Source organism: Pseudophryne corroboree, chromosome 8 (assembly GCF_028390025.1).
Source record: "Pseudophryne corroboree isolate aPseCor3 chromosome 8, aPseCor3.hap2, whole genome shotgun sequence".
In the NCBI taxonomy this organism is placed as follows: domain Eukaryota; kingdom Metazoa; phylum Chordata; class Amphibia; order Anura; family Myobatrachidae; genus Pseudophryne; species Pseudophryne corroboree.
The window spans coordinates 161,035,368-161,052,392 of record NC_086451.1 but is presented as its reverse complement, the minus strand read 5'-3'; the positions used below and the strand labels follow the sequence as shown (position 1 = coordinate 161,052,392).

At 35.2% G+C, this 17,025-nt stretch overlaps 1 non-coding gene across 1 annotated transcript; it reads right to left on the bottom strand.

Annotated features, from left to right (window-relative positions):
* Positions 1 to 11,207: 11,207 nt before the first annotated feature.
* On the bottom strand, positions 11,208 to 11,281 carry TRNAS-ACU (transfer RNA serine (anticodon ACU)). The gene has a single exon. It is a non-coding gene; the product is annotated as a tRNA-Ser (tRNA).
* Positions 11,282 to 17,025: the final 5,744 nt, after the last annotated feature.

The following is a 17,025-nucleotide window of genomic DNA, read 5'->3' as shown; positions in this document are numbered from 1 at the left end:
ATATTTCTTTTTCTCTGCAACCCACTGCTAAATTGTGCTTCCTAGCTGTTTTTATAAAATCACTGAATCAAATCTAACTCTGATTACATCAGAGAAGGCCAGGTACCCTACACCAGAACAGGGGGATTTGAAATTTTGACTTGTCTACTTAAAGATCACCAAAATTTGATAACAAGGTCAATTACGTCCCTGGGTGGGATTGAACCACCAACCTTTTGGTTAATAGCCATGCACACTAACTGATTGCGCCACAAAGACACTTTGCAAAAGTACATACTGACAAAGGCTAATAAGCATTCATCTAAAACGTTTCCTAGAAAAACTTTAAAAAGTCAATTATCTGGAGAGTTTTTGTAAAATGTTTCTTCCATCAACCAACGAAGAAACACATTGGTACTTTCCCATGATGAGTGAGTGCTTCAGGATCTCTTGCACTTACATGTGCAGCAGAGTACAGCAATGGAAGCAAGCTGGGCCCATAACCCAGCGGTAGGCAGATTGAAACTATCCTTTGCTATATGCATTTTTTTTTGTTCATTTAAGTAATCAAAACTGGGATTGATATTTTTGCTCTTTTATTTTTACTTAAAGTACAATAACTTTTACCATTTTAATTTGTTTTAATAGTATATTGACAGTATTGTTTTCTTTCAAAAATCCACTTAATTTTCTTTACCCTATTATTAAAATGGTAATTGACAAAAACAAACTACATTGTCACCAGAAGAGCAATACAAAATGTACAAGTGATATATTAAAATCATCTTTCCAGCTTGAATTTCAATGATGCATTGGGGCAACGATTTTGTGAGAAACATCTTCACCCTTAAATAAAGATTTTCTTAATTCCTTACCTGTGTGCTAATTAGATATCACCTTGTTTTCACATTGGCCCTCATTCCGAGTTGTTCGCTCGGTATTTTTCATCGCATCGCAGTGAAAATCCGCTTAGTACGCATGCGCAATGTTCGCACTGCGACTGCGCCAAGTAACTTTACTATGAAGAAAGTATTTTTACTCACGGCTTTTTCTTCGCTCCGGCGATCGTAATGTGATTGACAGGAAATGGGTGTTACTGGGCGGAAACACGGCGTTTCAGGGGCGTGTGGCTGAAAACGCTACCGTTTCCGGAAAAAACGCAGGAGTGGCCGGAGAAACGGTGGGAGTGCCTGGGCGAACGCTGGGTGTGTTTGTGACGTCAACCAGGAACGACAAGCACTGAACTGATCGCACAGGCAGAGTAAGTCTGGAGCTACTCTGAAACTGCTAAGTAGTTAGTAATCGCAATATTGCGAATACATCGGTCGCAATTTTAAGAAGCTAAGATTCACTCCCAGTAGGCGGCGGCTTAGCGTGTGTAACTCTGCTAAATTCGCCTTGCGACCGATCAACTCGGAATGAGGGCCATTAAATAGACTTCCACATGAGAAAGCAGCAATGATACAGTGGCGTTAATGTTTCCTGGTGTCAACCTGTATTATTTCAGTAGACATTGAATTGAGGATGCATCTTGCTGCCTTTCCAATGAAGCAAGTTTAATTTAGTAATAGGTGAAAAACCATCCCTACAAAGGTGTTAATCAGAGACTTGGCTTTGTGGACACTTTTCAAAGAACAAATTTGTTAGAATAAAAATAAAGACAGAAAATGAAGAGCTGTTTAATCACTCAATTGGATTTTTTTTGCCAGCATATTTCTTTTTCTCTGCAACCCACTGCTAAATTGTGCTTCCTAGCTGTTTTTATAAAATCACTGAGTCAAATCTAACTACATCAGAGAAGGCCAGGTACCCTACAGCATAACAGGGGGTTTGAAATTTTGACTTGTCTACTTAAAGATCACCAAAATCTGATAACAAGGTCAATTACGTCCCTGGTTGGGATTGAACCACCAACCTTTTGGTTAGTAGCCGGACACACTAACCGATTGCGCCACAGAGACACTTTGCAAAAAGTACATATTGACAAAGTCTAATAAGCATACATCTAGAACGTTTCCTAGAAAAACTTTAAAAAGTCAATAATCTGGAGAGTTTTTGTAAGATGTTTCTTCCATCAACCAACGAAGAAACACATTGGTACTTTCCCATGATGAGTGAGTGCTTCAGGATCTATTGCACTTACATGTGCAGCAGAGTACAGCAATGGAAGCATGCTGGGCATATAACCCAGAGGTAGGCAGATTGAAACTATCCTCTGCTATATGCATTTTTTTTTGTTAATTAAAGTAATCCAAAACTGGGATTGATATGTTGGCTCTTTTATTTTTACTTACAGTACAATAACTTTTACCATTTTAATTTGTTTTAATAGTATATTGACAGTATTGTTTTCTTTCAAAAATCCACTTAATTTTCTTTACCCTATTATTAAAATGGTAATTGACAAAAACAAACTACATTGTCACCAGAAGAGCAATACAAAATGTACAAGTGATATATTAAAATCATCTTTCCAGCTTAAATTTCAATGATGCATTGGGGCAACGATTTTGTGAGAAACATTTTCACCCTTAAATAAAGATTTTCTTAATTCCTTACCTGTGTGCTAATTAGATATCACCTTGTTTTCACATTAAACAGACTTCCACATGAGAAAGCAGCAAGGATGCAGTGGCGTTAATGTTTCCTGGTGTCAACCTGTATTATTTCAGTAGACATTGAAATGAGGATGCATCTTGCTGCCTTTCCAATGAAGCAAGTTTAATTTAGTAATAGGTTAAAAACCATCCTTACAAAGGTGTTAATCAGAGACTTGGCTTTGTGGACACTTTTCAGAGAACAAATTTGTTAGCATAAAAATAAAGCCAGAAAATTAAGAGCTGTTTAATCACTCAATTGGATTTTTTTTGCCAGCATATTTCTTTTTCTCTGCAACCCACTGCTAAATTGTGCTTCCTAGCTGTTTTTATAAAATCACTGAATCAAATCTAACTCTGATTACATCAGAGAAGGCCAGGTACCCTACACCAGAACAGGGGGATTTGAAATTTTGACTTGTCTACTTAAAGATCACCAAAATCTGATAACAAGGTCAATTACGTCCCTGGGTGGGATTGAACCACCAACCTTTTGGTTAATAGCCGTGCACACTAACTGATTGCGCCACAAAGACACTTTGCAAAAGTTCTTACTGACAAAGGCTAATAAGCATTCATCTAAAACGTTTCCTAGAAAAACTTTAAAAAGTCAATAATCTGGAGAGTTTTTGTAAAATGTTTCTTCCATCAACCAACGAAGAAACACATTGGTACTTTCCCATGATGAGTGAGTGCTTCAGGATCTCTTGCACTTACATGTGCAGCAGAGTACAGCAATAGAAGCATGCTGGGCCCATAACCCAGCGGTAGGCAGATTGAAACTATCCTCTGCTATATGCATTTTTTTTTGTTAATTAAAGTAATCCAAAACTGGGATTGATATTTTGGCTCTTTTATTTTTACTTAAAGTACAATAACTTTTACCATTTTAATTTGTTTTAATAGTATATTGACAGTATTGTTTTCTTTCAAAAATCCACTTAATTTTCTTTACCCTATTATTAAAATGGTAATTGACAAAAACAAACTACATTGTCACCAGAAGAGCAATACAAAATGTACAAGTGATATATTAAAATCATCTTTCCAGCTTGAATTTCAATGATGCATTGGGGCAACGATTTTGTGAGAAACATCTTCACCCTTAAATAAAGATTTTCTTAATTCCTTACCTGTGTGCTAATTAGATATCACCTTGTTTTCACATTAAACAGACTTCCACATGAGAAAGCAGCAAGGATACAGTGGCGTTAATGTTTCCTGGTGTCAACCTGTATTATTTCAGTAGACATTGAATTGAGGATGCATCTTGCTGCCTTTCTAATGAAGCAAGTTTAATTTAGTAATAGGTGAAAAACCATCCCTACAAAGGTGTTAATCAGAGACTTGGCTTTGTGGACACTTTTCAAAGAACAAATTTGTTAGCATAAAAATAAAGCCAGAAAATGAAGAGCTGTTTAATCACTCAAATGGATTTTTTTTGCCAGCATATTTCTTTTTCTCTGCAACCCACTGCTAAATTGTGCTTCCTAGCTGTTTTTATAAAATCACTAAATCAAATCTAACTACATCAGAGAAGGCCAGGTACCCTACACCATAACAGGGGGTTTGAAATTTTGACTTGTCTACTTAAAGATCACCAAAATCTGATAACAAGGTCAATTACGTCCCTGGTTGGGATTAAACCACCAACCTTTTGGTTAGTAGCCGGACACACTAACCGATTGCGCCACAGAGACACTTCCCAAAAAGTACATACTGACAAAGGCTAATAAGCATACATCTAGAACGTTTCCTAGAAAAACTTTAAAAAGTCAATAATCTGGAGAGTTTTTGTAAAATGTTTCTTCCATCAACCAACGAAGAAACACATTGGTACTTTCCCATGATGAGTGAGTGCTTCAGGATCTCTTGCACTTACATGTGCAGCAGAGTACTGCAATGGAAGCATGCTGGGCCCATAACCCAGAGGTAGGCAGATTGAAACTATCCTTTGCTATATGCATTTTTTTTTGTTAATTTAAGTAATCAAAACTGGGATTGATATTTTTGCTCTTTTATTTTTACTTGAAGTACAATAACTTTTACCATTTTAATTTGTTTGAATAGTATATTGACAGTATAGTTTTCTTTAAAAAATCCACTTAATTTTCTTTACCCTATTATTAAAAGGGTAATTGACAAAAACAAACTACATTGTCACCAGAAGAGCAATACAAAATGTACAAGTGATATATTAAAATCATCTTTCCAGCTTGAATTTCAATGATGCATTGGGGCAACGATTTTGTGAGAAACATCTTCACCCTTAAATAAAGATTTTCTTAATTCCTTACCTGTGTGCTAATTAGATATCACCTTGTTTTCACATTAAACAAACTTCCACATGAGAAAGCAGCAAGGATGCAGTGGCGTTAATGTTTCCTGGTGTCAACCTGTATTATTTCAGTAGAAATTGAAATGAGGATGCATCTTGCTGCCTTTCCAATGAAGCAAGTTTAATTTAGTAATAGGTGAAAAACCATCCCTACAAAGGTGTTAATCAGAGACTTGGCTTTGTGGACACTTTTCAGAGAACAAATTTGTTAGCATAAAAATAAAGTCAGAAAATGAAGAGCTGTTTAATCACTCAATTGGATTTTTTTTGCCAGCATATTTCTTTTTCTCTGCAACCCACTGCTAAATTGTGCTTCCTATCTGTTTTTATAAAATCACTGAATCAAATCTAACTCTGATTACATCAGAGAAGGCCAGGTACCCTACACCATAACAGGGAGTTTGAAATTTTGACTTGTCTACTTAAAGATCACCAAAATCTGATAACAAGGTCAATTACGTGCCTGGGTGGGATTGAACCACCAACCTTTTGGTTAATAGCCGTGCACACTAACTGATTGCGCCACAAAGACACTTTGCAAAAGGACATACTGACAAAGGCTAATAAGCATTCATCTAAAACGTTTCCTAGAAAAACTTTAAAAAGTCAATAATCTGGAGAGTTTTTGTAAAATGTTTCTTCCATCAACCAACGAAGAAACACATTGGTACTTTCCCATGATGAGTGAGTGCTTCAGGATCTCTTGCACTTACATGTGCAGCAGAGTACAGCAATGGAAGCATGCTGGGCCCAAAACCCAGCGGTAGGCAGATTGAAACTATCCTTTGCTATATGCATTTTTTTTTGTTCATTTAAGTAATCAAAACTGGGATTGATATTTTTGCTCTTTTATTTTTACTTAAAGTACAATAACTTTTACCATTTTAATTTGTTTTAATAGTATATTGACAGTATTGTTTTCTTTCAAAAATCCACTTAATTTTCTTTACCCTATTATTAAAATGGTAATTGACAAAAACAAACTACATTGTCACCAGAAGAGCAATACAAAATGTACAAGTGATATATTAAAATCATCTTTCCAGCTTGAATTTCAATGATGCATTGGGGCAACGATTTTGTGAGCAACATCTTCACCCTTAAATAAAGATTTTCTTAATTCCTTACCTGTGTGCTAATTAGATATCACCTTGTTTTCACATTAAACAGACTTCCACATGAGAAAGCAGCAAGGATACAGTGGCGTTAATGTTTCCTGGTGTCAACCTGTATTATTTCAGTAGACATTGAATTGAGGATGCATCTTGCTGCCTTTCCAATGAAGCAAGTTTAATTTAGTAATAGGTGAAAAACCATCCCTACAAAGGTGTTAATCAGAGACTTGGCTTTGTGGACACTTTTCAAAGAACAAATTTGTTAGCATAAAAATAAAGCCAGAAAATGAAGAGCTGTTTAATCACTCAATTGGATTTTTTTTGCCAGCATATTTCTTTTTCTCTGCAACCCACTGCTAAATTGTGCTTCCTAGCTGTTTTTATAAAATCACTGAGTCAAATCTAACTACATCAGAGAAGGCCAGGTACCCTACAGCATAACAGGGGGTTTGAAATTTTGACTTGTCTACTTAAAGATCACCAAAATCTGATAACAAGGTCAATTACGTCCCTGGTTGGGATTGAACCACCAACCTTTTGGTTAGTAGCCGGACACACTAACCGATTGCGCCACAGAGACACTTTGCGAAAAGTACATACTGACAAAGTCTAATAAGCATACATCTAGAACGTTTCCTAGAAAAACTTTAAAAAGTCAATAATCTGGAGAGTTTTTGTAAGATGTTTCTTCCATCAACCAATGAAGAAACACATTGGTACTTTCCCATGATGAGTGAGTGCTTCAGGATCTCTTGCACTTACATGTGCAGCAGAGTACTGCAATGGAAACATGCTGGGCCCATAACCCAGAGGTAGGCAGATTGAAACTATCCTTTGCTATATGCATTTTTTTTGTTAATTTAAGTAATCAAAACTGGGATTGATATTTTTGCTCTTTTATTTTTACTTGAAGTACAATAACTTTTACCATTTTAATTTGTTTTAATAGTATATTGACAGTATAGTTTTCTTTAAAAAATCCACTTAATTTTCTTTACCCTATTATTAAAAGGGTAATTGACAAAAACAAACTACATTGTCACCAGAAGAGCAATACAAAATGTACAAGTGATATATTAAAATCATCTTTCCAGCTTGAATTTCAATGATGCATTGGGGCAACGATTTTGTGAGAAACATCTTCACCCTTAAATAAAGATTTTCTTAATTCCTTACCTGTGTGCTAATTAGATATCACCTTGTTTTCACATTAAACAGACTTCTACATGAGAAAGCAGCAAGGATGCAGTGGCGTTAATGTTTCCTGGTGTCAACCTGTATTATTTCAGTAGACATTGAAATGAGGATGCATCTTGCTGCCTTTCCAATGAAGCAAGTTTAATTTAGTAATAGGTGAAAAACCATCCCTACAAAGGTGTTAATCAGAGACTTGGCTTTGTGGACACTTTTCAGAGAACAAATTTGTTAGCATAAAAATAAAGCCAGAAAATGAAGAGCTGTTTAATCACTCAATTGGATTTTTTTTGCCAGCATATTTCTTTTTCTCTGCAACCCACTGCTAAATTGTGCTTCCTAGCTGTTTTTATAAAATCACTGAATCAAATCTAACTCTTATTACATCAGAGAAGGCCAGGTACCCTACACCATAACAGGGGGTTTGAAATTTTGACTTGTCTACTTAAAGATCACCAAAATCTGATAACAAGGTCAATTACGTCCCTGGTTGGGATTAAACCACCAACCTTTTGGTTAGTAGCCGGACACACTAACCGAATGCGCCACAGAGACACTTCCCAAAAAGTACATACTGACAAAGGCTAATAAGCATACATCTAGAACGTTTCCTAGAAAAACTTTAAAAAGTCAATAATCTGGAGAGTTTTTGTAAAATGTTTCTTCCATCAACCAACGAAGAAACACATTGGTACTTTCCCATGATGAGTGAGTGCTTCAGGATCTCTTGCACTTACATGTGCAGCAGAGTACTGCAATGGAAGCATGCTGGGCCCATAACCCAGAGGTAGGCAGATTGAAACTATCCTTTGCTATATGCATTTTTTTTTTGTTAATTTAAGTAATCAAAACTGGGATTGATATTTTTGCTCTTTTATTTTTACTTGAAGTACAATAACTTTTACCATTTTAATTTGTTTGAATAGTATATTGACAGTATAGTTTTCTTTAAAAAATCCACTTAATTTTCTTTACCCTATTATTAAAAGGGTAATTGACAAAAACAAACTACATTGTCACCAGAAGAGCAATACAAAATGTACAAGTGATATATTAAAATCATCTTTCCAGCTTGAATTTCAATGATGCATTGGGGCAACGATTTTGTGAGAAACATCTTCACCCTTAAATAAAGATTTTCTTAATTCCTTACCTGTGTGCTAATTAGATATCACCTTGTTTTCACATTAAACAAACTTCCACATGAGAAAGCAGCAAGGATGCAGTGGCGTTAATGTTTCCTGGTGTCAACCTGTATTATTTCAGTAGAAATTGAAATGAGGATGCATCTTGCTGCCTTTCCAATGAAGCAAGTTTAATTTAGTAATAGGTGAAAAACCATCCCTACAAAGGTGTTAATCAGAGACTTGGCTTTGTGGACACTTTTCAGAGAACAAATCTGTTAGCATAAAAATAAAGTCAGAAAATGAAGAGCTGTTTAATCACTCAATTGGATTTTTTTTGCCAGCATATTTCTTTTTCTCTGCAACCCACTGCTAAATTGTGCTTCCTATCTGTTTTTATAAAATCACTGAATCAAATCTAACTCTGATTACATCAGAGAAGGCCAGGTACCCTACACCATAACAGGGAGTTTGAAATTTTGACTTGTCTACTTAAAGATCACCAAAATCTGATAACAAGGTCAATTACGTGCCTGGGTGGGATTGAACCACCAACCTTTTGGTTAATAGCCGTGCACACTAACTGATTGCGCCACAAAGACACTTTGCAAAAGGACATACTGACAAAGGCTAATAAGCATTCATCTAAAACGTTTCCTAGAAAAACTTTAAAAAGTCAATAATCTGGAGAGTTTTTGTAAAATGTTTCTTCCATCAACCAACGAAGAAACACATTGGTACTTTCCCATGATGACTGAGTGCTTCAGGATCTCTTGCACTTACATGTGCAGCAGAGTACAGCAATGGAAGCATGCTGGGCCCAAAACCCAGCGGTAGGCAGATTGAAACTATCCTTTGCTATATGCATTTTTTTTTGTTCATTTAAGTAATCAAAACTGGGATTGATATTTTTGCTCTTTTATTTTTACTTAAAGTACAATAACTTTTACCATTTTAATTTGTTTTAATAGTATATTGACAGTATTGTTTTCTTTCAAAAATCCACTTAATTTTCTTTACCCTATTATTAAAATGGTAATTGACAAAAACAAACTACATTGTCACCAGAAGAGCAATACAAAATGTACAAGTGATATATTAAAATCATCTTTCCAGCTTGAATTTCAATGATGCATTGGGGCAACGATTTTGTGAGCAACATCTTCACCCTTAAATAAAGATTTTCTTAATTCCTTACCTGTGTGCTAATTAGATATCACCTTGTTTTCACATTAAACAGACTTCCACATGAGAAAGCAGCAAGGATACAGTGGCGTTAATGTTTCCTGGTGTCAACCTGTATTATTTCAGTAGACATTGAATTGAGGATGCATCTTGCTGCCTTTCCAATGAAGCAAGTTTAATTTAGTAATAGGTGAAAAACCATCCCTAAAAAGGTGTTAATCAGAGACTTGGCTTTGTGGACACTTTTCAAAGAACAAATTTGTTAGCATAAAAATAAAGCCAGAAAATGAAGAGCTGTTTAATCACTCAATTGGATTTTTTTTGCCAGCATATTTCTTTTTCTCTGCAACCCACTGCTAAATTGTGCTTCCTAGCTGTTTTTATAAAATCACTGAGTCAAATCTAACTACATCAGAGAAGGCCAGGTACCCTACAGCATAACAGGGGGTTTGAAATTTTGACTTGTCTACTTAAAGATCACCAAAATCTGATAACAAGGTCAATTACGTCCCTGGTTGGGATTGAACCACCAACCTTTTGGTTAGTAGCCGGACACACTAACCGATTGCGCCACAGAGACACTTTGCAAAAAGTACATACTGACAAAGTCTAATAAGCATACATCTAGAATGTTTCCTAGAAAAACTTTAAAAAGTCAATAATCTGGAGAGTTTTTGTAAGATGTTTCTTCCATCAACCAATGAAGAAACACATTGGTACTTTCCCATGATGAGTGAGTGCTTCAGGATCTCTTGCACTTACATGTGCAGCAGAGTACTGCAATGGAAGCATGCTGGGCCCATAACCCAGAGGTAGGCAGATTGAAACTATCCTTTGCTATATGCATTTTTTTTGTTAATTTAAGTAATCAAAACTGGGATTGATATTTTTGCTCTTTTATTTTTACTTGAAGTACAATAACTTTTACCATTTTAATTTGTTTGAATAGTATATTGACAGTATAGTTTTCTTTAAAAAATCCACTTAATTTTCTTTACCCTATTATTAAAAGGGTAATTGACAAAAACAAACTACATTGTCACCAGAAGAGCAATACAAAATGTACAAGTGATATATTAAAATCATCTTTCCAGCTTGAATTTCAATGATGCATTGGGGCAACGATTTTGTGAGAAACATCTTTACCCTTAAATAAAGGTTTTCTTAATTCTTTACCTGTGTGCTAATTAGATATCACCTTGTTTTCACATTAAACAAACTTCCACATGTGAAAGCAGCAAGGATGCAGTGGCGTTAATGTTTCCTGGTGTCAACCTGTATTATTTCAGTAGAAATTGAAATGAGGATGCATCTTGCTGCCTTTCCAATGAAGCAAGTTTAATTTAGTAATAGGTGAAAAACCATCCCTACAAAGGTGTTAATCAGAGACTTGGCTTTGTGGACACTTTTCAGAGAACAAATTTGTTAGCATAAAAATAAAGCCAGAAAATGAAGAGCTGTTTAATCACTCAATTGGATTTTTTTTGCCAGCATATTTCTTTTTCTCTGCAACCCACTGCTAAATAGTGCTTCCTAGCTGTTTTTATAAAATCACTGAATCAAATCTAACTCTGATTACATCAGAGAAGGCCAGGTACCCTACACCATAACAGGGGGTTTGAAATTTTGACTTGTCTACTTAAAGATCACCAAAATCTGATAACAAGGTCAATTACGTCCCTGGGTGGGATTGAACCACCAACTTTTTGGTTAGTAGCCAAACACACTAACCGATTGCGCCACAGAGACACTTTGTAAAAAGTACATACTGACAAAGGCTAATAAGCATACATCTAGAACGTTTCCTAGAAAAACTTAAAAAAGTCAATAATCTGGAGAGTTTTTGTAAGATGTTTCTTCCATCAACCAACGAAGAAACACATTGGTACTTTCCCATGATGACTGAGTGCTTTTGGATCTCTTGCACTTACATGTGCAGCAGAGTACTGCAATGGAAGCATGCTGGGCCCATAACCCAGAGGTAGGCAGATTGAAACTATCCTTTGCTATATGCATTTTTTTTTGTTAATTTAAGTAATCAAAACTGGGATTGATATTTTTGCTCTTTTATTTTTACTTAAAGTACAATAACTTTTACCATTTTAATTTGTTTTAATAGTATATTGACAGTATAGTTTTCTTTAAAAAATCCACTTAATTTTCTTTACCCTATTATTAAAAGGGTAATTGACAAAAACAAACTACATTGTCACCAGAAGAGCAATACAAAATGTTCAAGTGATATATTAAAATCATCTTTCCAGCTTGAATTTCAATGATGCATTGGGGCAACGATTTTGTGAGAAACATCTTCACCCTTAAATAAAGATTTTCTTAATTCCTTACCTGTGTGCTAATTAGATATCACCTTGTTTTCACATTAAACAGACTTCTACATGAGAAAGCAGCAAGGATGCAGTGGCGTTAATGTTTCCCGGTGTCAACCTGTATTATTTCAGTAGACATTGAAATGAGGATGCATCTTGCTGCCTTTCCAATGAAGCAAGTTTAATTTAGTAATAGGTGAAAAACCATCCCTACAAAGGTGTTAATCAGAGACTTGGCTTTGTGGACACTTTTCAGAGAACAAATTTGTTAGCATAAAAATAAAGCCAGAAAATGAAGAGCTGTTTAATCACTCAATTGGATTTTTTTTGCCAGCATATTTCTTTTTCTCTACAACCCACTGCTAAATTGTGCTTCCTAGCTGTTTTTATAAAATCAATGATTCAAATCTAACTCTGATTACATCAGAGAAGGCCAGGTACCCTACACCATAACAGGGGGTTTGAAATTTTGACTTGTCTACTTAAAGATCACCAAAATCTGATAACAAGGTCAATTACGTCCCTGGGTTGGATTGAACCACCAACCTTTTGGTTAGTAGCCGGACACACTAACCGATTGCGCCACAGAGACACTTTGCAAAAGGTACTTACTGACAAAGGCTAATAAGCATACATCTAGAACGTTTCCTAGAAAAACTTTAAAAAGTCAATAATCTGGAGAGTTTTTGTAAGATGTTTCTTCCATCAACCAACGAAGAAACACATTGGTACTTTCCCATGATGACTGAGTGCTTCAGGATCTCTTGCACTTACATGTGCAGCAGAGTACTGCAATGGAAGCATGCTGGGCCCATAACCCAGAGGTAGGCAGATTGAAACTATCCTTTGCTATATGCATTTTTTTTTGTTAATTTAAGTAATCAAAACTGGGATTGATATTTTTGCTCTTTTATTTTTACTTGAAGTACAATAACTTTTACCATTTTAATTTGTTTGAATAGTATATTGACAGTATAGTTTTCTTTAAAAAATCCACTTAATTTTCTTTACCCTATTATTAAAAGGGTAATTGACAAAAACAAACTACATTGTCACCAGAAGAGCAATACAAAATGTACAAGTGATATATTAAAATCATCTTTCCAGCTTGAATTTCAATGATGCATTGGGGCAACGATTTTGTGAGAAACATCTTCACCCTTAAATAAAGATTTTCTTAATTCCTTACCTGTGTGCTAATTAGATATCACCTTGTTTTCACATTAAACAGACTTCTACATGAGAAAGCAGCAAGGATGCAGTGGCGTTAATGTTTCCTGGTGTCAACCTGTATTATTTCAGTAGACATTGAAATGAGGATGCATCTTGCTGCCTTTCCAATGAAGCAAGTTTAATTTAGTAATAGGTGAAAAACCATCCCTACAAAGGTGTTAATCAGAGACTTGGCTTTGTGGACACTTTTCAGAGAACAAATTTGTTAGCATAAAAATAAAGCCAGAAAATGAAGAGCTGTTTAATCACTCAATTGGATTTTTTTGCCAGCATATTTCTTTTTCTCTGCAACCCACTGCTAAATTGTGCTTTCTAGCTGTTTTTATAAAATCAATGAATCAAATCTAATTACATCAGAGAAGGCCAGGTACCCTACACCATAACAGGGGGTTTGAAATTTTGACTTGTCTACTTAAAGATCACCAAAATCTGATAACAAGGTCAATTACGTCCCTGGTTGGGATTGAACCACCAACCTTTTGGTTAGTAGCCGGACACACTAGCTGATTGCGCTACAGAGACACTTTGCAAAAAGTCTATACTGACAAAGGCTAATAAGCATACATCTAGAACGTTTCCTAGAAAAACTTTAAAAAGTCAATAATCTGGAGAGTTTTTGTAAGATGTTTCTTCCATCAACCAACGAAGAAACACATTGGTACTTTCCCATGATGAGTGAGTGCTTCAGGATCTCTTGCACTTACATGTGCAGCAGAGTACTGCAATGGAAGCATGCTGGGCCCATAACCCAGAGGTAGGCAGATTGAAACTATCCTTTGCTATATGCATTTTTTTTTGTTAATTTAAGTAATCAAAACTGGGATTGATATTTTTGCTCTTTTATTTTTACTTGAAGTACAATAACTTTTACCATTTTAATTTGTTTGAATAGTATATTGACAGTATAGTTTTCTTTAAAAAATCCACTTAATTTTCTTTACCCTATTATTAAAAGGGTAATTGACAAAAACAAACTACATTGTCACCAGAAGAGCAATACAAAATGTACAAGTGATATATTAAAATCATCTTTCCAGCTTGAATTTCAATGATGCATTGGGGCAACGATTTTGTGAGAAACATCTTCACCCTTAAATAAAGATTTTCTTAATTCCTTACCTGTGTGCTAATTAGATATCACCTTGTTTTCACATTAAACAAACTTCCACATGAGAAAGCAGCAAGGATGCAGTGGCGTTAATGTTTCCTGGTGTCAACCTGTATTATTTCAGTAGAAATTGAAATGAGGATGCATCTTGCTGCCTTTCCAATGAAGCAAGTTTAATTTAGTAATAGGTGAAAAACCATCCTACAAAGGTGTTAATCAGAGACTTGGCTTTGTGGACACTTTTCAGAGAACAAATTTGTTAGCATAAAAATAAAGCCAGAAAATGAAGAGCTGTTTAATCACTCAATTGGATTTTTTTTGCCAGCATATTTCTTTGTCTCTGCAACCCACTGCTAAATTGTGCTTCCTATCTGTTTTTATAAAATCACTGAATCAAATCTAACTCTGATTACATCAGAGAAGGCCAGGTACCCTACACCATAACAGGGGGTTTGAAATTTTGACTTGTCTACTTAAAGATCACCAAAATCTGATAACAAGGTCAATTACGTCCCTGGGTGGGATTGAACCACCAACCTTTTGTTAGTAGCCAGACACACTAACCGATTGCGCCACAGAGACACTTTGTAAAAAGTACTTACTGACAAAGGCTAATAAGCATACATCTAGAACGTTTCCTAGAAAAACTTTAAAAAGTCAATAATCTGGAGAGTTTTTGTAAGATGTTTCTTCCATCAACCAACGAAGAAACACATTGGTACTTTCCCATGATGACTGAGTGCTTCAGGATCTCTTGCACTTACATGTGCAGCAGAGTACTGCAATGGAAGCATGCTGGGCCCATAACCCAGAGGTAGGCAGATTGAAACTATCCTTTGCTATATGCATTTTTTTTTGTTCATTTAAGTAATCAAAACTGGGATTGATATTTTTGCTCTTTTATTTTTACTTAAAGTACAATAACTTTTACCATTTTAATTTGTTTTAATAGTATATTGACAGTATAGTTTTCTTTAAAAAATCCACTTAATTTTCTTTACCCTATTATTAAAAGGGTAATTGACAAAAACAAACTACATTGTCACCAGAAGAGCAATACAAAATGTACAAGTGATATATTAAAATCATCTTTCCAGCTTGAATTTCAATGATGCATTGGGGCAACGATTTTGTGAGAAACATCTTCACCCTTAAATAAAGATTTTCTTAATTCCTTACCTGTGTGCTAATTAGATATCACCTTGTTTTCACATTAAACAGACTTCTACATGAGAAAGCAGCAAGGATGCAGTGGCGTTAATGTTTCCTGGTGTCAACCTGTATTATTTCAGTAGACATTGAAATGAGGATGCATCTTGCTGCCTTTCCAATGAAGCAAGTTTAATTTAGTAATAGGTGAAAAACCATCCCTACAAAGGTGTTAATCAGAGACTTGGCTTTGTGGACACTTTTCAGAGAACAAATTTGTTAGCATAAAAATAAAGCCAGAAAATGAAGAGCTGTTTAATCACTCAATTGGATTTTTTTTTGCCAGCATATTTCTTTTTCTCTGCAACCCACTGCTAAATTGTGCTTCCTAGCTGTTTTTATAAAATCACTGAATCAAATCTAACTCTGATTACATCAGAGAAGGCCAGGTACCCTACACCAGAACAGGGGGATTTGAAATTTTGACTTGTCTACTTAAAGATCACCAAAATCTGATAACAAGGTCAATTACGTCCCTGGGTGGGATTGAACCACCAACCTTTTGGTTAATAGCCGTGCACACTAACTGATTGCGCCACAAAGACACTTTGCAAAAGTACATACTGACAAAGGCTAATAAGCATTCATCTAAAACGTTTCCTAGAAAAACTTTAAAAAGTCAATAATCTGGAGAGTTTTTGTAAAATGTTTCTTCCATCAACCAACGAAGAAACACATTGGTACTTTCCCATGATGAGTGAGTGCTTCAGGATCTCTTGCACTTACATGTGCAGCAGAGTACAGCAATGGAAGCATGCTGGGCCCAAAACCCAGCGGTAGGCAGATTGAAACTATCCTTTGCTATATGCATTTTTTTTTGTTCATTTAAGTAATCAAAACTGGGATTGATATTTTTGCTCTTTTATTTTTACTTAAAGTACAATAACTTTTACCATTTTAATTTGTTTTAATAGTATATTGACAGTATTGTTTTCTTTCAAAAATCCACTTAATTTTCTTTACCCTATTATTAAAATGGTAATTGACAAAAACAAACTACATTGTCACCAGAAGAGCAATACAAAATGTACAAGTGATATATTAAAATCATCTTTCCAGCTTGAATTTCAATGATGCATTGGGGCAACGATTTTGTGAGCAACATCTTCACCCTTAAATAAAGATTTTCTTAATTCCTTACCTGTGTGCTAATTAGATATCACCTTGTTTTCACATTAAACAGACTTCCACATGAGAAAGCAGCAAGGATACAGTGGCGTTAATGTTTCCTGGTGTCAACCTGTATTATTTCAGTAGACATTGAATTGAGGATGCATCTTGCTGCCTTTCCAATGAAGCAAGTTTAATTTAGTAATAGGTGAAAAACCATCCCTACAAAGGTGTTAATAAGAGACTTGGCTTTGTGGACACTTTTCAAAGAACAAATTTGTTAGCATAAAAATAAAGCCAGAAAATGAAGAGCTGTTTAATCACTCAATTGGATTTTTTTTGCCAGCATATTTCTTTTTCTCTGCAACCCACTGCTAAATTGTGCTTCCTAGCTGTTTTTATAAAATCACTGAGTCAAATCTAACTACATCAGAGAAGGCCAGGTATCCTACAGCATAACAGGGGGTTTGAAATTTTGACTTGTCTACTTAAAGATCACCAAAATC